A 22,219-nucleotide genomic window follows, 5' to 3' on the forward strand; every position below is an offset into this window, starting at 1 on the left:
TCCAGAATTTAATTTCAGCAAGTCCAGCTTTGTGTTGGCTCAAGTTGAGGAAACAGTAGTGGCTGAAATGTTTGGCGCAGTACTAGAGTAGGCTACAGCTTTGCAGTGAGCTACACTGGTTTGAAACCACGGGTAATGATTATTTTACCCAAAAATCGTTTACTTGTAATCTAATGTCATAATAAATGCTACAACGGAAATGTATTTGTGTAGAATGTTTATTTTAACGATTGAAAACAGATGCATCATAGACCGCTGTAGTATGTGTTGCCCGGGAAACAGAGGCTAATGTCATGATGCTAATGCTTCAGTGAAATTGTAGACTACTGTTTCCGAAAGTAGATGTACTTCCTTAATAATATTACCTTATATTGTAGATTACACATCACAATTGTGTGTCATATCACAAAGTAAAACTAGAGAGCATACCATTTCTGGGGAAATTGTGAGGGTGTGCTTGCGGCTGCCCCAGCTGCCCATAGTCTTCTGGTGTTTACATATTTAAAAAAGCATTTAAGTGTATGACTGCAGTTCTGACCATTGTGTTCCCTTGATAATAAGTTTGTAAAAATGACATGCATCACTCAGATGGAGGAGAGGTGATACTGGTTGGTTGGAAGAGAAGGAGGCCAAATGTAGCTCATGAAGATGCAGCGCTAGGTAACTTATTAAATTGTAATCAGATAAACAACTTGTTGGTTGCCCAACAAGAGGAAGACACAGCATCTGCTTCTTCAACTCCTTAATCCTCTCAGGGCACCTGTTGCACCGGGTTAGAAAGACATCAGCATAATGTAGCTAATTTTACACAATACATTAAGGATTAAAAAATCAACACCCATCTTTGCTATATTTAAAGGGTCAATTGTAGGCTATGGGACGTCTAATATTACAGTTTGTCTACTTATGTGTAAGACTGTGTTTCTCAAGTGGTGGGTCCCGACTCCCGACCCAAGTGGATGGCAAGCTGGTGTAGGACTTATTGATTCATAAAACCATCTAAACTCCATATATTAATGTTTTCTGTTATTTAAAAGTAAGCTCAGACGTATGAATGGAAAAGGCATCTTTGTAAACCATCCTGGTCTGTTGTTATGTGTAAACCGAACATTTCACTTAGCTACTTGACTTTAAATAATCACTTTGTATTCTACCAAATACAACAAAGCTGACTAGACTAGCTAGATTTTTTTTTTGCTAACTGACTATCACTACGGCACAAGCTGGTGGCTGGACGATTTGTACAGTACCTCCCAGAAGAGGTCTGGAACGGAAGACTAACAAGGTAGCAAGTTAGCTGTAGCTAGGTCTAACACTTGGTAACACTGCAGATAGTAGCAGATGTGCTGGGGTAACAGCTAGAGCTAACTCCTCTGTGAAATAGCAGGCCACTGTTTCCGAAAGTAGATCTACTAGCTTAGCTCTAATAATATCAGCGTAGTGGCTATAGAGCTATCATATGTAGCTAGCTAGCTACATTTCACAAACGTGTTTCATATCACAATGTAAAACGAAAAAATTTGGCAGACCGGTGTAAATATTGACCTAATCTCTATGACTTAAATGTCATTGCAAGTTTTTCCCTTCTCGTGATATTTTCAGGCATTTAGCCTACTCATATTGCATTCATTCATTAATAAAGAACCCCCTTTGAAGCTTATTTTAACAACGACGTACCAGCAGTAGCTATCTCAGATGGAATCGCGATTAAAATAGTACCATCTGCTAACTGAAAATATGCCCCCAAAAACGTGAATAAGCTTGACATTTAGTTAGGGGAAAATCACTCATTCATAAAAATGTCAGTGGTAGCGATCATTGTCAGTAACAAGGCAAAATGCGATATAGCCCTGCTGTGTGGAGAAGCTGCCCCGGTAAATTGTAGGCTACTACTTACTAGCCTGTCTTGGTAGCGATTGCGTTGGTTTAATTCGATTTAACGTTACTTACGTTGTACGGTCTAGGCTGAAATGAATTATTTTCATGAACAGATTGACAAAGTTTAAGCTGTGGCGATGGAGTTCAGGTTAGTAGTCACTAGTCAGATAGGTTCACCTATTGAAAAACTTTTGAAGTAAGGGGTAGTGCCGAACATGAGCCGCCATTTGACATCCTACGAGCTGTTAACAGCTGCAGTGTGGAGATGTTTTTTTTAGCTTACGCTACTAGCGTTCTTCTAGACTAGGCTACAGTACAGCGTTGCAGTGAGCTACACTGGTTTGAAACCACAGGTAATGATAATTTCACCAACAAATCGTTTAGTTGTAATCTAATGTCATAATAAATCCTACAACGAAAATGTATTTGTGAGGAATGTTTATTTTAACGATTGAAAACAGATGCATCATAAACCGCAGTAAGATGTGTTGCCCGGGCAACAGAGGCTAATGTCATGATGCTAATGTTTCAGTGAAATTGTAGACTACCGTTTCGTAGTAGATGTACTTCCTTAATAGTACCTTATATTGTACATTAGACATCACAATTGTGTGTCATATCACAAAGTAAAATGAGCAAATAGTTATCACCAAGGCCTCTTTGTTTGTGGCGTTTCTGCAGCTGCCTTGCTGAACAAAGACAAAGGAGTCTACCTGCGGAGTCCACCGAGGAAGGCCGACGAGGAGGATCACCTCTTCTGATAAGTATCAACCTATTCATATTCATAATTAGATTATATTCTACCTAGAACTTATTCATAGCTAGCATGTGTTTCTTTAGCATTCCTGTTCATTACACTACCCGTAGACGTAGATATGTCACAAAATATATACGGTCTACTTCTAACCTTCACTACCTATCCAGATCTTCTCCACCTGCCCTCTCTCTTTCCTTAGGGCTCTGGAACTGCCGACCGCTGTGAACAAGGCAGACTTCCTCCCGGCGTTTGCATCCCATGCTTCTCTTCATGCCCTTGCGCTGACAGAGACATGGATCCGCCCAGAGAACACTGCAACTCCAGCTGCTCTCTCCGTCAACCACTCCTTCACTCACTCACCCCGCTCAACTGGGCGGGGTGGTGGGACAGGTTTGCTTCTTTCCCCACATATTAAATACACATCCACGCCACTCTCTTTTACTGCCAAATCATTTGAACACCATTATGTGATGATAACTAATCCTATCAAAGCATGCTTAATTGTTCTTTATCGCCCACCAGGACCGCTAGCTGACTTTGTGGACGAGCTGGACATGCTCCTCAGCGTCCTCCCGGATGATGGAACCCCCCTGATAGTCCTTGGGGACTTCAACATCCACCTCCAAGGAACGCAGGCTGTTGACTTCTTGTCCCTCCTGACTGCCTTTGATATGACGCTGCTGAGCACACCGGCGACCCACAAGGCAGGCAAACAGCTAGACCTCGTCCTGACACGTAACTGTATCACTGACTTAACCTCTGTAACCCCACTGCACATATCTGATCACTACTTTATCAAATTCTCTGTCTCTCTCCCTCCAACTCCTCCTACCTCCCCTCCCCTCGTAACTTTCCGGCGCAACCTCCGCTCCCTATCCCCCTCCCATTTCTCCTCGGTTGTAACATCCTCCATCCCTCCCATTGACGAGTTCTCGTCCCACCCCACTAACACTGCCACCGACACCCTGTTAACCACGTTAACTGCATCACTTGACTCTCTCTGTCCCCTGTCAACCAGGCCTGCACGATCTTCTCCCTCCTGCCCGTGGCTTACGGATGTTATTCGTGAAGAGCGGTCCACCCTTCGAGCAGCTGAGAGGAGATGGCGCAAGTCCAAAGACGGTCTGGACCTTGATAAGTATCACTCTATCCTTAAATCCTTCTCTTCTCACATAACTGGTGCTAAATCCCTATACTTTCTTAACAAAATTAACTCTGCTTCAAACCCCCACAAACTTTTCTCTACCTTCTCCACCCTTCTTAACCCACCTCCCCCACCCCCCCCTCCACCCTGACAGCAGACGACTTCTCCTCCTTCTTTGAGGAAAAAGTCTCTGACATTAGAAGTCGGTTGCCTAAACCCACCTTTCTTACCCCCTCACCACTCACGACTGACCCAACTAAATGTCTAAACTCTTTCACTCCCCTGTCCGAGTCAGAGCTCTCTGACCTTATTCTCTCTCATTGCCCCACCTCCTGCCCCCTTGATCCTGTCCCCTCCCCTCTCTTTCAAACCATCTCCCCCTCTATCATAACTTTTCTGCTCCATGTCTTAAACTCCTCTCTTACCTCTGGCACCTTCCCCTCTGCCTTCAAACAGGCCAGAGTTACCCCTCTACTCAAAAAACCCTCCCTTAACCCTGCTGTCCTCCAGAACTACAGACCGGTATCACTGCTACCCTTCTTTTCTAAAACAATTGAACGTGCTGTATCTAACCAACTGTCTAACTTTCTCTCTCAGAACAACCTGCTTGACCCCAACCAATCGGGCTTCAAGACCGGCCACTCCACAGAGACTGCCCTCCTTTCAGTCACCACTGCCCTCCAGTCTGCCAGAGCGGCTTCAAGGTCATCCGTCATCATTCTGCTGGACCTTTCTGCAGCGTTTGACACGGTTAACCCAGACGCTCCCATGTTACCCCGCTCCTCATCTCTCTCCACTGGCTACCCATCAACGCCGGTATCAGATTCAAGACCCTGGTACTGACCTTCCGAGCAGTAAACGGGACTGCACCCGTCTACATCAAGTCTCTCCTGCAACCTTACACCCCCACCCGTCACCTACGGTCTTCTTCAGACAACCGTCTGGTGGTCCCACCGCTCAAGACTGCCCGGTCCCAACACAAGCTCTTCTCCTGCCTGGCGCCCCAATGGTGGAACCAGCTCCCCACCTCCATCAGGGACACTGACTGTCTCCCCACCTTCAAGAAAAGGCTCAAGACGCACTTGTTCCGGGAGTACAACGGCACTTAAGAATGCTTGGCTGGACTTGTTAGTTAGTTTGCTCCAGGATTACAATGACTCTTATTAAGTGACTCATTGCTCTTTTAGGTTAGATATAACGAAGTTAAGTCTTGTACTTGCTGTGAAATATTTTACTGTTGATTGTTCTTCTACAGGTACAGTCCTGCACTTTTGTGGTTCATGTTGTTTCAATTTGTAACTTGTATAACTGCATGCTCTTATGGGTCTTCCCTTTTGGCACTTGTTTAGCTTTTTCACAATGTATGCTTCATGTTTTGGCTACTTGCAATGTTTGGGACAATCTCGTTGTTATGATCAGTGACCTATGCTCTTTTGTAAAGCTCTCTCTTGGAAGTCGCTTTGGATAAAAGCGTCTGCTAAATGAATACATGTAAATGTAAATGGACCGTCCACAGTCGTTGTGAGAAGACTACAGGATTAAATGACTCCGTGCACACGTAAAAGAGAGTACTCATTAGTCGACGAGGACTAATTATATAATTGTTAAAAACCGCGGTCTTGTTGTGAATTTAACCATGGGTAATTGTTGTACATGTTGTAAAGGAGAGTCTGTTGAGACTACTGAAGATGCTGAATTTATGCAATTTCGAGGACAGGAAAATGTGAAATATTTGAAAGTATGGCGAACTAAATACGGATTTAATGGTAAACTGAGTGTGGATAGCTGTTCCGAATTAGTTAGAGATATCGGAGCAAAAGGAAGAGGAAATCAGAAGCCTGATAAAAAACATGGCTTACAACAGGCGAGAAATTGGTTACAGGAAGCACATAACAGAAAGATAAAGAAATAAATAAATACCTTGGCTTTAGAGGATTCCGATGATATAAATACAGTAACATCTAGACAAGATAAAAATCTCGGAGCAGAACTTGACATGTCTCCGCAGCAGCTCCTACTTCAACCCCCAGCTTTGATCCAAGTCACAAATCCAAACCCTGGGAAGAACGGCGAGCCAACTTTGTATGTTTTTAGACCATGGACAGCCAATGATGATGGGAGACAATTTGTGAACCTCAATGACCTACAGCATTTAGCAACAATGTTGAATGAAAGCCCTTATGAACAACTACTTAGGAGTGAGTTGCCTCCCTCATCTTAGCGGGGTTTTACCTGAACATATGGTATGTCACAGTACTTCCCGTTTAAATGAAACTCAGGAATATGCTTGTCATGCTGAAAAACATTTCCAACAAAAGAAAAAGACAAAAACCAGAACAGCAGTGTTTTCGTTAGATGACGAAGGGGCGGGCATGTTTATATTTGACAGTAGCACATGCGGAGGTCGAGGAAAAGGTCAAAGAAGAGCCAGGGGGAGACGAAAGATGGAATATAGAACAGAAGGATGCCATAAGTGTGGTAGAATGGGACATTATGCTAGAGATTGCAGACAAAGGAAGCTGAACTTCTCATCAGGAGAAAAGGGAACTGCATGGAAACAGGAGAGGGAAATCAAAAGGCTGACAAGGTTCTAGTTTGAATTTGCCGGTCCGCTGTCTGTTGAACAACGTCTTTTACAAATTGCTAGGATAGCTTTGGGATCTGAGAGGAAAAGATCCAAGCTGTGACTTTGTTAGCTAATAGCTAATGGCTAATGGTAGAAACGTAGAGAAAGTGCATTTTGCCAGAGATTTTGCTCTTTTCTGAGACCGAAGAGAGTCCAGGAAGTTGAATTTGCAACTATGGTAACGACATTTGTAGCTAACAAACTTAGACAAACTCAACAGCGATAGCGGCGGGTACAGACTAGTAAAGGTATCGCAGCTTGACATTTGACATCCAAGATGACCACATGACACATGCGCAGACTAAAAGAGAAATTGAGAGATTGAAAAGACACAAATTTAGAGAAATTCATGAATTTGGAGCGAATTTGACATTAATTTGGTTACTTTTGAAATATGTTAAGTGATGAATATTTTGAAACATATTTGCTAACAAGGTTTTTGGTTGTTTGAGTACATTTTACATGAGTTTCAGAAATTCCGAGGAAAGGTGATCCCAGAGGGTAATTCAGAAACATGTTTTGTTAAAAGCTACATTGGGAACATTATGTGATCTATCTTTTCATTTGAGAAACATACAGTTTAAATTCTGGTTTGGGATAATGACAATGGTTTTTATCATATATTTGACAAAAAGAGGTGTGATTGGGTTAAACAGAGAATCAAAAATAATTTAGGTCTTAAACTTAACTGTTTTGAATGAAAGAAAAGGTTTTTGGAGTGAAAGAAATTAGACTAACAGTTGATTTTGTTTAAAAGGTAACAAAGAAACAGATTTCTTGACATAAGTAATAGGAGTTGAATATCAAATGATGAGGTATTGTCTTGTTATATATGTTTGCTCAACAATGAATAAATAGGGCAATTATCACTTGGAAAGATAAGAATTCTGAAGAACTTGTGTTGGTTCTACTAGAAGTAGTCCAAATTCCTGAAGAGGTGGATCAAAAATTTAACCAATTTTATACAAAATGCTAACTAGAAAAGAGATATCTTCTGCTAAATTCTGTTTCAGGTGAAGCAGTAAACCAAAGCGTGGATGAGTCAAACCAGGAGATTGGGTATTGATTAAAGTTATTAAAAGAAAGAACTGGTCCAGCCCAGGTGGGAGGGACCGTAACAGGTACTCACCACAGCCACTGCAGTCAAAATAGCAGAGAGGACACTTTGGAGATGCTTGTCACATTGTAAGAAAGTAAGGGACATTGATACAGGGACAGATTAGTTACTCACCACAGTCTTGAGGCACAAGTCTGACTACAAAGGGGAGTCATTCTCTTAAAGAAAGGCGCGTCTCAACCTCAGTGAAGAAACCAACGGCCAACAGAGACATAGGGTGTAGACTAAATAGGCTAAAAAGATAGGAGACAGTAAGCAGGGAAAGGTAGAAAAGATGGGTGACCTATTTCCTCTTCCATAGTATTGTGACATCTGTGGTACCATAGGTAGCTTACTGTTTCTAATATTCATATTAGTCTTCCCTATACTATGGTTTGAAAAGGTGATTGCTCTTGTATGATGCCCCTAGTGGAAACAATAGGACAGATAAAGACAACACCGCTGAGACAAGCAGAACAAACTAGTATTAGGAATTGGATTTACTGACAGAAAATTAGTGGTTGGAATGGATAATGTTTACTACTCGCAAAAAAGAGGGCAGTCCAACAGTCTTGCATGTGCCAAGCTAGACGTCAACTAGACACAGTGCTATTCCAGCTGAGTGATTAAACAAATGACACAGGTTTATAATGTGTGCTTCAACATTATAACAATAGTTTTATGTTTACTGAATAATGCAAGAGCATCTCATTGCTGTTCCCTATGGTTAAAAGATGCAATGTTTTAACCTCAGTGACTATCTACAAGGAAAGATATTGATTATGAAGATTTTTTTTTTGCTCAACTAGAAGTTCATACTGATAACATTGATTTTATTTTTCTGGGAATGCTAAAGCAGATGTGGCAGCAAAGAGGCAGCCATACAGGAAATCTTAACATTAGGAAAGGTATAATGTGGATGAGACTGTCTTGAGAGAAATGCAAGAAGTGTCACCAAAATGATGGGTTGTGTAAATTCACAGGAGGAACTTATGTTACTAAAGAATCTATTTAATTATGCTATAATATTGAGCCATGAGATTACTCATGTCTCAACAGGAGGGAGTGATAACGAAAGAATGTTCATAGTATATGGAGTTCCAAACTATCCAAGAAAAACTTTAAGATAATTTTTTTTTTGCGTACCCTATTGGTGAGAAAACATAATATGCATGAACCTTATTGAGCTAAAGAAATGTTGTAAAGGTTCAGGAATGGGCTGATGATGAGTCAGTTGCTTTCAACTGACCTCTGTGAGAATGTAATTTTAATTACTGTGTAATCTACTTCTTTTGAAATTCGCAGACCGGAGAGAGATGCTGTCTCAATCCAGTGAGAGGTCCCTGACCTAAGGAAACTGGATTGTGGTGACTGATTTGACACGTTAAGTCCTGAAAAATGACCCAAGGTGAACGAGGTCATTCCTGTCTAGTTTCAGAGGTGATAAACAAGGAGATATCATGGTACACGTGAGTCAAGCGTGCACTTTCTTTGATGACGTCAAATTAAGGAAAACTCTGCACTGTGCCTATGGTACAGTGCGTTGAGGTTTCCGTTAAATCAACTGGACTACATTTTCTATGAGCAGATTACACAATCACCATGCACACAATCGTGGCATCCGTTTCAACAAATTGGACTTTGAGAAACAATGGGAATTGTCTTGGAAATGACATTCCGTTTTGTATGTTGAAATACATATGGCCTAAATGGTGCTATGATTACGGATATAATGATTTAACTGTTTCATTGATAACAATGCAAATGGTAAAGAGATTCAGAAGTGAAGTTTTAATCTTGAGATACGTAAACAATGTTTTCTGTGGAATAAAATTTAGGTACAAACACTCCTATCATGAGACGTTCTACCAGTTATGTAAAGATGTTCCAGCTGATTTGTTATGTTCCAGGGCAGAAGTTTGAATGTTTTGAGAACAGTTATTGACTGTCGGAAGAAGTGATAACAATACTGTTTCATTTGTGACTTAATGAAATATTATTTGGTAGTTGCATTAAAGCTTAATGTTTTGTTTTAGAGAAACTTGGTTCTACTACAGAAAATAGATATGAATTTGAAAATAAACTGAAATTGACAACATGTAATGAGATTTCAGGATTTATGCCAAAGTGATGTGTCTTATCATGCAGAGGTTGTAAAAGACTTAGCAGCAGGCTGGAGAGAAATGTCTGTTGACCAAAAGTCCTGACCGCTCTGTAGGAGATTACCTTCGGGGGAGGGGGAGCTTTGCCATCTATAAAATGGAGATATGACTCCCTGACCTGGAGAGAATTGCTTATCACCTAACCTGGAGAGGAAGAGCACAATCAGGGCCTGTCTTAGAAAATCCTGACTGACAGTGTACTGAATGTTTGATGGTTTTAGAGATGACCATGTTGACAACAAGTAGGCATGCTCTTATATCCTGATAATTTCTGTATTGATTTCTGTGTTGCAATCTTTGTTTCTATTTGATTTTGTGTGGTTAAGGAGATCTGAGATCCAGGTCTGCCGTCGAATGCAACAGATGTCAGAGGACCACTCCGCTGAGTGATGAGGGGTTTTACCCAATACCATGGGCTTCCGTCATGTCCAAGCATTCACACCACTAGACTATAATGCTGTATAGTCTTATTGAATATTACATATTTTTGATTTTTATGAATTGTTTTGATTTTATGTGTTTTTGATTTTATTGGCTGTGTGTAGGCGTGGTTTTGGAATAACACCTTTAATTCAGGATAAACAGGAGGGATATGTTGGAAAAATTGAATATGTAACTGTTATCCTGTAATAAGAATGATTCTGTGTTCAGCATTCCTTGCCAGCAGAGAACCCTCACATGACCTATAGACGACACTAGGCTTACGTAGACAAACTGACCTAGGTTGACCATTAGTATGCTAGAGGTGCAATAAATGTGTTAACCTTATCTGTGCTGAGTGAATCATATGGTCAAGCCTAGGGTCAGAGAACTCTGTAAGTTTCCACGTGCACGAGCACTCTGTCTCTGGGATCGATCATATTGACAGCTGATTTGCAGGGGAGGAGACTTCTCACCAATAAAAAGTCTTACTTGAAGACTTGTGAACCAGACAAACTTTGTATTGCGATCAGACTTTGTCTCCTTGCTGGCAAGCATTAAACTATTGTACTTTTCTTTGAATCCGACGACTCTGTGCATTACTTGAGAAATTATCTTAACAGCTACATGATTCAGTAATTACACAGAGGGAAAAAGCTAGCTACTTTTGGTTTTCCGTCACTTCAAACTCACGATCTAAAGGTCTCAAAGTGCTCAAACCTTCACCATAATCCAGGAGTAGTGTACTTTCACGAACCCAATCATTGATTCTAGGTTAAAATGTGTAAAAATAGGACCTACCGAACGTCCCAGTTAGCACACATACGTCTCCAAGACGTCTGGGAAACATCGTAAAATCTTAAACACATCGTGTTCCATTTGAAACATCTTATTTTGATCTTATAAAGGTCGGTGTTTCGGTGTTTGGGTTTGGTTGGTTTTGTCGGGAAAAGGCCTGCAACGTCTTACATACGTTGTGTTCCATTTGACATTTTTTCAACATTTTTTCAATTGTGTTTTGATCGGTTTGAGAGATCCTATCCCCGAGATGGTCGGTGACACCGGGATGCAGACGGCTAAACATATGCATCAAGAGTAGCCTAGACTAGACATAGGCCTACAAGTTAAAATATAGATTAAGAAAAACCGAAGGACTATAGTTCACTCCACATATAGGCTACTGTTACATATTTTAACAAACAATTATTACTTAACTTGGAATATCCTTTTAATAAATCATTCTTTATGAGCAACATAGCAAAGTACAAAATCCCACGCACTCTAGTAGTTATTCAACTGGTACTGTGATTAAAATCTGCATGTTTTTGGATAGTTTCATTTTAAGGAACATCACACAACAGACGCCACAGTTCTCCCTTAATGAACGTGATTGTCATACTTCGATAGTCAATACCATACAAGTATGCACATTAACTAGGGCAATAGCAAGAAAAAATGTTATGAAGGTCAGCTTTCATCAATGAGCCCCCTCTGAAGCAGCACAGCTGGCAGTTTAAGCAGCCCTTCATACAGGCCTCAGTCTCTCCAGCCTCCTGGCTATATGAATGTCCCTAGCCTTCATCTTCAAGCACAGCTTCTCCTTGCTGCTCAGCGAGAAGACCAGGTAAATAATTTTTCTGTTCTATGAAATGTAAATAACCCTCAGTCAATGGCCTAAAGCAAAACTGATGTATAGCTAAAAATCATTAAGGGTGAGGAAACTACATTTAAAGGCCCAATCCAGAATTTATGGGTCTTTGCATTTATTTAGTATGTTACCCGTGTCAATCACATAGGAGCAACTGTAGCCTGGCTAGGTAATGTACTCCTGTGGCTAGCATGGTCTAACAGTTGAGTGTGATGTCTTTGCTGGTAGTTTAATTCTTAATATTATAATTATATCCATTCAGCCACTTCATGTAAGAGGAAATCCAACCAGACACCAAGGTAATTCATATTTATGCATACAAACCAATATTGACCATTATGGGAATTTGTAGAAGCAGTTTCTGTTCATACCAACCCAAACAACACTAATTGTTAGGCAACCATCAGTACTCTGGTTGGCTGTCAAAAGTAAATCCTTTATTGAAGATTTTGGAGACAATGGTGATAGCTGATGAAGGAAAGGTGAGGATAGCAGACGTGGAACTGTAGCTGGGCTGAGTCGGAGTTGTGGCGTGGCAGGAAAATACGGGAGCGTTAAGGCAGTCTTGTGTGTTCCTGAGGCAGAGAGACAAAACTATTAGACTGGCATGGGTGAAACATTGACTGTAATTTGACAGACACACCATAAATGGAGTAAAAAATAAATTTTAAAATGAATAATTATGCAAACATCTGCTCAAACAAAGTGGTAAATGGCATTACAAGGTGATTGTTCAAGAGTTACATTTCAAGAGACGCGCTCTTCCTTAGTAAACCTATTGCCATATGGGAAATCATATTATACAAATACTAAGTGTAACATTGCCAATGTATCACCTTTCTCACACTCTGTAATCCTCAAGTAAGAATTGTATGTGGTGTCAGTGTAGTTGACGTGTTTTGTTGTTTGAAGTGTGGCAGTGCAGGTTCTACGCTTGAAAGGGGTCCCTGGTGATGTTCAGAGCCTCTGCAGACAGTCCTCAGGAAGATGGTGTTGATGAAGAAAGTGTTTTGTCCGTCTGACAATAAATGACAACACAACACCAGGCTTCGGTCTCAATCAAGTCTCTCTCCGCTCTGAAGGCCGGAGGACCATCTTTTATAGGGCACAAGAATGTAAATATAGATACTGACAGTCAGGCAGTAATGACGTTACAACAGTCTCAGAGAAAGAGATTCACAGCTCCCAACACATGACCACTCAAACTACAGAGTTCATAGTTGGAGCTCTCCTTGTAGTCATGACAAGGACCATTTAGCCAGTACTTTCTCCTGATCTCAAACATCTATTAACCCTGACACATTGTGTAGACACAACCTACTCTTATTAATGGCAAACTTACATGAGAACATACTAACTAGTATCCAATGACTAGTTCTCTTGATTAGTGAATAATGTAAGCACACAGGAAATCTAAATTTCTTCCACAGTGTTGAGGGACCAGGAGAGCTCCTCAGATATGAGGACACCCAGGACATTGAAACTGGAGACAACAATACTTTCTATTAGTTACCAGTTACATCAACAGTCCAGGAGTGGAAAACAAATACTTGTACACGCATTTGTAACATGTTTCCAATAGCACACAGTGAACAGTTCAACATTCAAATTCTGCTAACGTTATTCTTTGCAGTTGTTGGTGAACAGACAAAGTGAGAAGAGACATTATATGTGACGATAGTATTTTTATTACAGTAATTATTTAATCTTTTATATAGTAATCGTTTTTGATAGTCGTTATTTAGATATTTACATTTACATTTACATTTATTCATTTAGCAGACGCTTTTATCCAAAGCGACTTCCAAGAGAGAACTTTACAAAAGAGCATAGGTCACTGATCATAACAACGAGATAGTCCCAAACATTGCAAGCAGCCAAAACATGAAGCATACATTGTGAAAAAGCTAAACAAGTGCCAAAAGGGAAGACCCATAAGAGCATGTAGTTATACAAGTTACAAATAAAACAACATGAACCACAAAAGTGCAGGACTGTACCTGTAAAAGAACAATCAACAGTAAAATATTACACAGCAAGTACAAGACTTAACTTCGTTATATCTAACCTACAATAGCAACAAGTCACTCAATAAGAGTCATAGTGATCCTGGAGGAAACTAACAAGTCCAGCCAAGCATTCTTAAGTGCCGTTGTACTCCCGGAACAAGTGCGTCTTGAGCCTTTTCTTGAAGGTGGGGAGACAGTCAGTGTCCCTGATGGAGGTGGGGAGCTGGTTCCACCATTGGGGCGCCAGGCAGGAGAAGAGCTTGTGTTGGGACCGGGCAGTCTTGAGCGGTGGGACCACCAGGCGGTTGTCTGAAGAAGACCGTAGGTGACGGGTGGGGGTGTAAGGTTGCAGGAGAGACTTGATGTAGATGGGTGCAGTCCCGTTCACTGCTCGGAAGGTCAGTACCAGGGTCTTGAATCTGATACGGGCGTTGATGGGTAGCCAGTGGAGGGAGATGAGGAGCGGGGTAACATGGGAGCGTCTGGGTAGATTGTAGACCAGGCGGGCCGCTGCATTCTGAATCCTCTGAAGAGGGCGGGTTGCACATGCTGGGAGACCAGCGAGCAGCGAGTTGCAGTAGTCCAACTTGGAGAGGACCAGTGCTTGGACTAGCAGCTGGGTGGAGTGCTCAGACAGGTATCTCCTGATCTTTCGGATGTTGTAGAGGGTGAATCTACAAGACCGGGAGACTGCGGCGATGTGGGCCGTGAAGGAGAGCTCGTCATCCATTGTAACCCCAAGGTTCCTGGCAGAGGATGAGGAGGTCACCGTCGCAGATCCCAGGGTGATTGACAGGTCGTGGGAGATGGAGGGTTTAGCCGGGATGATGAGAAGTTCTGTTTTGGCGAGGTTCAGCTGGAGGTGGTGCTCGGTCATCCAGGCGGAGATGTCTGCGAGGCAGGCCTCAATCCTAGCAGAGATCCCCGGATCGGTCGGGGGGAACGACAGGTACAGCTGGGTGTCGTCAGCGTAGCAGTGGTAGGAGAAGCCATGGGAGGTGATGATTGGTCCAAGTGAGGTGGTGTACAGAGAGAAGAGGAGGGGTCCAAGGACGGAGCCCTGTGGGACACCGGTGGAGAGCTGGCGGGGGTCTGACAGTTTGCCTCCCCAGGAGACCTGGCAGGATCTTCCCGAGAGGTAGGATGAGATCCACTGGAGTGCAGTGCCAGTGATGCCCATCTCTCCAAGTCTGTAGAGCAGGATCTGGTGGTTAACCGTGTCAAACGCTGCAGAAAGGTCCAGCAGAATGATGACGGATGACCTCGAAGCCGCTCTGGCAGACTGGAGGGCAGTGGTGACTGAAAGGAGGGCAGTCTCTGTGGAGTGGCCGGTCTTGAAGCCCGATTGGTTGGGGTCAAGCAGGTTGTTCTGAGAGAGAAAGTTAGACAGTTGGTTAGATACAGCACGTTCAATTGTTTTAGAAAAGAAGGGTAGCAGTGATACCGGTCTGTAGTTCTGGAGGACGGCAGGGTTAAGGGAGGGTTTTTTGAGTAGAGGAACAACTCTGGCCTGTTTGAAGGCAGAGGGGAAGGTGCCAGAGGTAAGAGAGGAGTTTAGGACATGGAGCAGAAAAGTTATGATAGAGGGGGAGATAGTTTGAAAGAGAGGGGAGGGGACAGGATCAAGGGGGCAGGAGGTGGGGCGATGAGAGAGAATGAGGTCAGAGAGCTCTGACTCGGACAGGGGAGAGAAAGAGTTTAGACATTTAGTTGGGTCAGTCGTGAAAGGTGAGGGGGTAGGAAAGGTGGGTTTAGGGAACCGACTGCTAATGTCGGAGACTTTTTCCTCAAAGAAGGAGGAGAAGTCGTCTGCTGTCAGAGTGGAGGGGGGGGGGGGTGGGGGAGGTGGGTTAAAAAGGGTGGAGAAGGTAGAGAAAAGTTTGTGGGGGTTAGAAGCAGAGTTAATTTTGTTAAGAAAGTAAAGGCTTTTAGCACCAGTTATGTGAGAAGAGAAGGATTTAAGGAGGGAGTGATACTTATCAAGGTCCAGACCGTCTTTGGACTTGCGCCATCTCCTCTCAGCTGCTCGAAGGGTGGACCGCTTTTCACGAATAACATCCGTAAGCCACGGGCAGGAGGGAGAAGATCGTGCAGGCCTGGTTGACAGGGGACAGAGAGAGTCAAGTGATGCAGTTAACGTGGTTAACAGGGTGTCGGTGGCAGTGTTAGTGGGGTGGGACGAGAACTCGTCAATGGGAGGGATGGAGGATGTTACAACCGAGGAGAAATGGGAGGGGGATAGGGAGCGGAGGTTGCGCCGGAAAGTTACGAGGGGAGGGGAGGTAGGAGGAGTTGGAGGGAGAGAGACAGAGAATTTGATAAAGTAGTGATCAGATATGTGCAGTGGGGTTACAGAGGTTAAGTCAGTGATACAGTTACGTGTCAGGACGAGGTCTAGCTGTTTGCCTGCCTTGTGGGTCGCCGGTGTGCTCAGCAGCGTCATATCAAAGGCAGTCAGGAGGGACAAGAAGTCAACAGCCTGCGTTCCTTGGAGGTGGATGTTGAAGTCCCCAAGGACTATCAGGGGGGTTCCATCATCCGGGAGGACGCTGAGGAGTATGTCCAGCTCGTCCACAAAGTCAGCTAGCGGTCCTGGTGGGCGATAAAGAACAATTAAGCATGCTTTGATAGGATTAGTTATCATCACATAATGGTGTTCAAATGATTTGGCAGTAAAAGAGAGTGGCGTGGATGTGTATTTAATATGTGGGGAAAGAAGCAAACCTGTCCCACCACCCCGCCCAGTTGAGCGGGGTGAGTGAGTGAAGGAGTGGTTGACGGAGAGAGCAGCTGGAGTTGCAGTGTTCTCTGGGCGGATCCATGTCTCTGTCAGCGCAAGGGCATGAAGAGAAGCATGGGATGCAAACGCCGGGAGGAAGTCTGCCTTGTTCACAGCAGACTGGCAGTTCCAGAGCCCTAAGGAAAGAGAGAGGGCAGGTGGAGAAGATCTGGATAGGTAGTGAAGGTTAGAAGTAGACCGTATAAATTTTGTGACATATCTACGTCTACGGGTAGTGTAATGAACAGGAATGCTAAAGAAACACATGCTAGCTATGAATAAGTTCTAGGTAGAATATAATCTAATTATGAATATGAATAGGTTGATACTTATCAGAAGAGGTGATCCTCCTCGTCGGCCTTCCTCGGTGGACTCCGCAGGTAGACTCCTTTGTCTTTGTTCGACTGAGTCTTCGTGCACCGAGGCTGCCAGACGAGGCTGCCAGACGAGGCTGCCAGACGAGGCTGCCAGACGAGGCTGCCAGACGAGGCTGCCAGACGAGGCTGCCAGACGAGGCTGCCAGACGAGGCTGCCAGACGAGGCTGCCAGACGAGGCTGCCAGACGAGGCTGCCAGACGAGGCTGCCAGACGAGGCTGCCAGACGAGGCTGCCTCTGTAGTGCTAACCGCCTTAAATATGCAAGGCGCAGCTGACAATGACCCTAATTATGTAAACAAAGGCCAGGGTCTCACGCAGCGGCAAGTACCCTGAGCACGATCTCTAGCTAGCTACTTAACTTAAGGGCTGGATAACTGCTGTTTAGCAGCCCTGCCCAGACACAAGATTTAGCAACAACACAACGCAATACTACAAGTTTAAACTCACTTACTTGGTCAGGAGACAGTCACGATGTACATACAGTAAAAACACTATTCGCTCTGAATCTGGTTACAGATGTCAGGGCTATTTAGCTGCTTCCTACAAGGACCCTAATTATGTAAACAAAGGCCAGGGTCTCACGCAGCGGCAAGTACCCTGAGCACGATCTCTAGCTAGCTACTTAACTTAAGGGCTGGATAACTGCTGTTTAGCAGCCCTGCCCAGACACAAGATTTAGCAACAACACAACGCAATACTACAAGTTTAAACTCACTTACTTGGTCAGGAGACAGTCACGATGTACATACAGTAAAAACACTATTCGCTCTGAATCTGGTTACAGATGTCAGGGCTATTTAGCTGCTTCCTACAAGGACCCTAATTATGTAAACAAAGGCCAGGGTCTCACGCAGCGGCAAGTACCCTGAGCACGATCTCTAGCTAGCTACTTAACTTAAGGGCTGGATAACTGCTGTTTAGCAGCCCTGCCCAGACACAAGATTTAGCAACAACACAACGCAATACTACAAGTTTAAACTCACTTACTTGGTCAGGAGACAGTCACGATGTACATACAGTAAAAACACTATTCGCTCTAGATATAGTGTTTAGATATAAATGAATAAATACAGTAGCTTGTTTTTGTACTTTTAACATAGAATATTACAGTAGTGTTTGTATATGTAGTTTAATCAATCGTTTTCTATTACTGTTTTTAGTTTAGTTTTCGATTAGTGTTAGTGTAGATTATATTGTAGTTTAAAATGTGTATTAGCATTAGAGTTAACGCTAGGTTTGTACGGTACTGTAGCCTACTACTGTACACAGCTGACCAAGACCAACACATTTTGTCAGGTAGGCTACACTGATGTATGTACACAGGGCTCTCAAGTTTTAAAGACAGGCAAGAGTGACATTTCCCTCAGTGCAGCCCCCCCCTCCCCCTGCAGGAATTATTGGGGTGTGCTTGCCTTCGGCGAGCACAAACCATGGTTATCTCACAAATATATTTAGGATTCCTCCGTAAGGAGGAAACCTATTGTTATTGGTGGTTTTATTATTAGGATTCCTCCGTAAGGAGGAAACCTATTGTTATTGGTGGTTTTATTATTTGTAATTCTTGTACCATGGGAGTCAATGGCAGCCCCTAGACCCCATCGACAACTTTTTGTGAAATTTGGCACACTCATTAAGGACAGTTTCTTCTATACCTACACCAAGTTTCATGTCTCCCATTAGACCACTCTAGCGCCACCAATGGGTCAAAGTTGGACTTGTGTTTACACACGCAACTTTTGAACCGTATGACTCATTTTCAAAAATGAGGTACCATTGGATTCCCTGGATGAAGCCGAGTTCAACGCACACCATGGCGTTAATTTCCGGTTATATAGATTTCCCGCCATTTCCGGTTTTATCAAAAACCTTTGAAAGCCTACTCCTCCTACAATTTTTGTCATATCTTCTTCAAAATCACCAGAGATGATCTTCAGACCAAGCCTCACAAAAGTTATCAAAGGAATTTTGATCCTCATAACCGTCTGTCCGGTACAGCCAATCAAATTCATCAGAAAAGCCGCCAAACAGGATGTGAAGTCATGTCTCAGCAAATCTTTGAGATATCAACACTAAACTTGGTAGATCGGAGGAAGACACTACAACATGTTACCATGTGCAAAGGCAAATTCATATCTCAAAAAATGATTGATATAAAGCAAATTGAACTTATCGCTAACGCTAAAATTATGCTTTACACATCAGCCATTCAAAAACTGATACTCTGATTCAATCACAAGTTCATATGAAAACTCTTGAGAATGTTCATAACACAAATCTGTGAAAAAGTTGACTGTAAGATGAAAGGTCGATTTTTGGTGAATATTTGAAACATGCTTGCTTGGCTAATTTCTAGGCAAATTTCCAATGAATGTCTCCCTTGCTCCTCCCCGCGCGTGCTCCAAAATCTCACACACACTCAGCCTTCCCTTGACACACGCGCGGCCAAGACGCACACGCAACATTTCAGGAGAGTGTGGGCTGACCAAGCCCCCACTCATTCCTTGGTCTTTAGCAAAGGCCCATGTGGCTCTTGATGGTAAGTTTTTAAAATCCTGAAACATTGATAGTATAGACCAAGAGTAACTACCACACCACAAATGGCCCACCATTACCCATAGGTGGCGCTACAGGCCACGCCAAAAAGCACAAATATACAAGGCTTTCTGGAATGGATAGGCTCACCAAGCCCCCTCCCTTCACTTATTGGCTTGAAAAAAAGGCCCATGTGGCTCTTGATGGTATTGCATTTCCGATTTTGTATGCAATGGTAAAAAGGTCTCAAAATCCTGAACATAGATAGTATAGGCAAAGAAACACTTTAACAAAAAGCCCATGTGGATCTTGTTGGTATTGCTTTTCCGATTTTGTATACAATGGTAAAAAGTTATAAAAATCCTGAAACATTGATAGTATAGACCAAGAGTAACTACCACACCACAAATGGCCCACTATTACCCATAGGTCTTCCCTTGACACACGCGCGGGCTTGGCAAGACGCACACGCAACATTTCAGGAGAGTGTTCCTTGGTCTTTTGCAAAGGCCATGTGGATCTTGATGGTATTGCATTTCAGATTTTGTTTGCCATGGTAAAAAGTTCTCCAAATCCTGAAACATTGATAGTAAAGGCCAAGAGTAACAACAACACTTTAACAAAAGCCCATGTGGATCTTGTTGGTATTGCATTTCCGATTTTGTATGCAATGGTAAAAAGTTAAAAACATCCTGAAACATTGATAGTATAGGCCAAGAGTAACTACCACACCACAAATGGCCCACCATTACCAATAGGTGTCGCTACAGGCCACGCCCTAAAGCACAAAGCACTTCACTTCTTGTGAAGATTAAAGCGCTTCACTTCTTGGCTTGAAATAAAGGCCCTTGTGGATGTTGATGTTATTGCATTTCAGATTTGGTATCCCATTGGAAATTCTGCAGCATTGATTTTTCTATACAGTTACAATTTGTCAAGAATATACATTTTTCAATGGTTCGCAATGCTTTACACGTAAGCCAGTCAAACAAGTTCATATGAAGACTCTTGAGAATGTTTAGTACACAAATCTGAGAAAAAGTTGACTCTAAGATGAAAGGTCGATTTTTGGTGAATCTTTGAAACATGCATGCTTGGCAAATTTCTAGGGAAATTTACAATGAAATGTGTCCCCTGCTCCTCCCCGCGCATACTCCAAATTCTCAGACACTCATTCTTCCCTTGACACGCGCGGGCTTGGCAAGACACACACGCAACATATCAGGACTGTGTGGGCTGACCAAGCCCCCACTCATTCCTTGAATATCAGCATAGGCCCTTGAGGACCTTGGTGTCATTGCATTTCCTACTTTGTATGCAATAGTAAAAAGGTCTCCAAATCCTGACACATTGACAGTACAGGCCAAGAGTAACTACCACACTTTACCCAAAGCCCATGTGGATCCTGTTGGTATTGCATTTCCGATTTTATATGCAATGGTAAAAAGTTTTTAAAATCCTGAAACATTAATAGTATAGGCCAAGAGTAACTACCACACCACAAATGGTCCACCATTACCCATAGGTGGCGCTACAGGCCACGCCTTAATGCATAAAGATACAAGGCTTTCTGGAATGGATAAGCTCACCAAGCCCCCTTCCTTCACTTACTGGCTTGAAATAAAGGCCCTTGTGGATCTTGATGGTATTGCATTTCAGATTTGGTATGCCATTGGTAATTCTGCAGCATACATTTTTCTATACAGTTACAATTTGTCAAAAATAAACATTTTTCAATGGTTCGCAGTGTTTGGAGGAATCCGCCATTACTGCTTGCAGTTATATTTAGGATTCCTCCGTAAGGAGGAAACCTATTGTTATTGGTGGTTTTATTATTTGTAATTCTTGTACCATGGGAGTCAATGGCAGCCCCTAGACCCCATCGACAACTTTTTGTGAAATTTGGCACACTCATTAAGGACAGTTTCTTCTATACCTACACCAAGTTTCATGTCTCTCATTAGACCACTCTAGCGCCACCAATGGGTCAAAGTTGGACTTGTGTTTACACACGCAACTTTTGAACCGTATGACTCATTTTCAAAAATGAGGTACCATTGGATTCCCTGGATCAAGCCGAGTTCAACGCACACCATGGCGTTAATTTCCGGTTATATAGACTTCCCGCCATTTCCGTTTTTATCAAAAACCTTTGAAAGCCTACTCCTCCTACAATTTTTGTCATATCTTCTTCAAAATCACCAGAGATGATCTTCAGACCAAGCCTCACAAAAGTTATCAAAGGAATTTTGATCCTCATAACCGTCTGTCCGGTACAGCCAATCAAATTAATCAGAAAAGCCGCCAAACAGGATGTGAAGTCATGTCTCAGCAAATCTTTGAGATATCAACACTAAACTTGGTAGATCGGAGGAAGACACTACAACATGTTACCATGTGCAAAGGCAAATTCATATCTCTAAAAATGATTGATATAAAGCAAATTGAACTTATCGCTACCGCTAAAATAATGCTATACACATCAGCCTGTCAAAAACTGATACTCTGATTCAATCACAAGTTCATATGAAGACTCTTGAGAATGTTCATAACACAAATCTGCGAAAAAGTTGACTGTAAGATGAAAGGTCGATTTTTGGTGAATATTTGAAGCATGCTTGCTTGGCTAATTTCTAGGCAAATTTCCAATGAATGTCTCCCCTGCTCCTCCCCGCGCGTGCTCCAAAATCTCACACACACTCAGCCTTCCCTTGACACACGCGCGGCCAAGACGCACACGCAACATTTCAGGAGAGTGTGGGCTGACCAAGCCCCCACTCATTCCTTGGT

At 42.8% G+C, this 22,219-nt stretch overlaps 1 long non-coding RNA gene across 2 annotated transcripts; it reads left to right on the top strand.

The window, feature by feature from the left end:
* The first annotated feature begins 1,291 nt into the window (after positions 1-1,291).
* On the top strand, positions 1,292-10,665 carry LOC146258499 (uncharacterized). 2 transcript variants are annotated; one of them, XR_014729774.1, is made up of 5 exons: positions 1,292-2,231; positions 2,560-3,025; positions 3,158-3,339; positions 3,654-3,757; positions 4,377-10,665. It is a non-coding gene; the product is annotated as an uncharacterized LOC146258499 (long non-coding RNA). The 2 variants fall into 2 exon arrangements; XR_014729773.1 differs by having other exon boundaries at positions 2,560-3,339.
* The last annotated feature ends 11,554 nt before the right edge of the window (positions 10,666-22,219 follow it).

Source organism: Hypomesus nipponensis, chromosome 14 (assembly GCF_054491055.1).
Source record: "Hypomesus nipponensis isolate SF chromosome 14, ASM5449105v1, whole genome shotgun sequence".
Classification (NCBI taxonomy): domain Eukaryota; kingdom Metazoa; phylum Chordata; class Actinopteri; order Osmeriformes; family Osmeridae; genus Hypomesus; species Hypomesus nipponensis.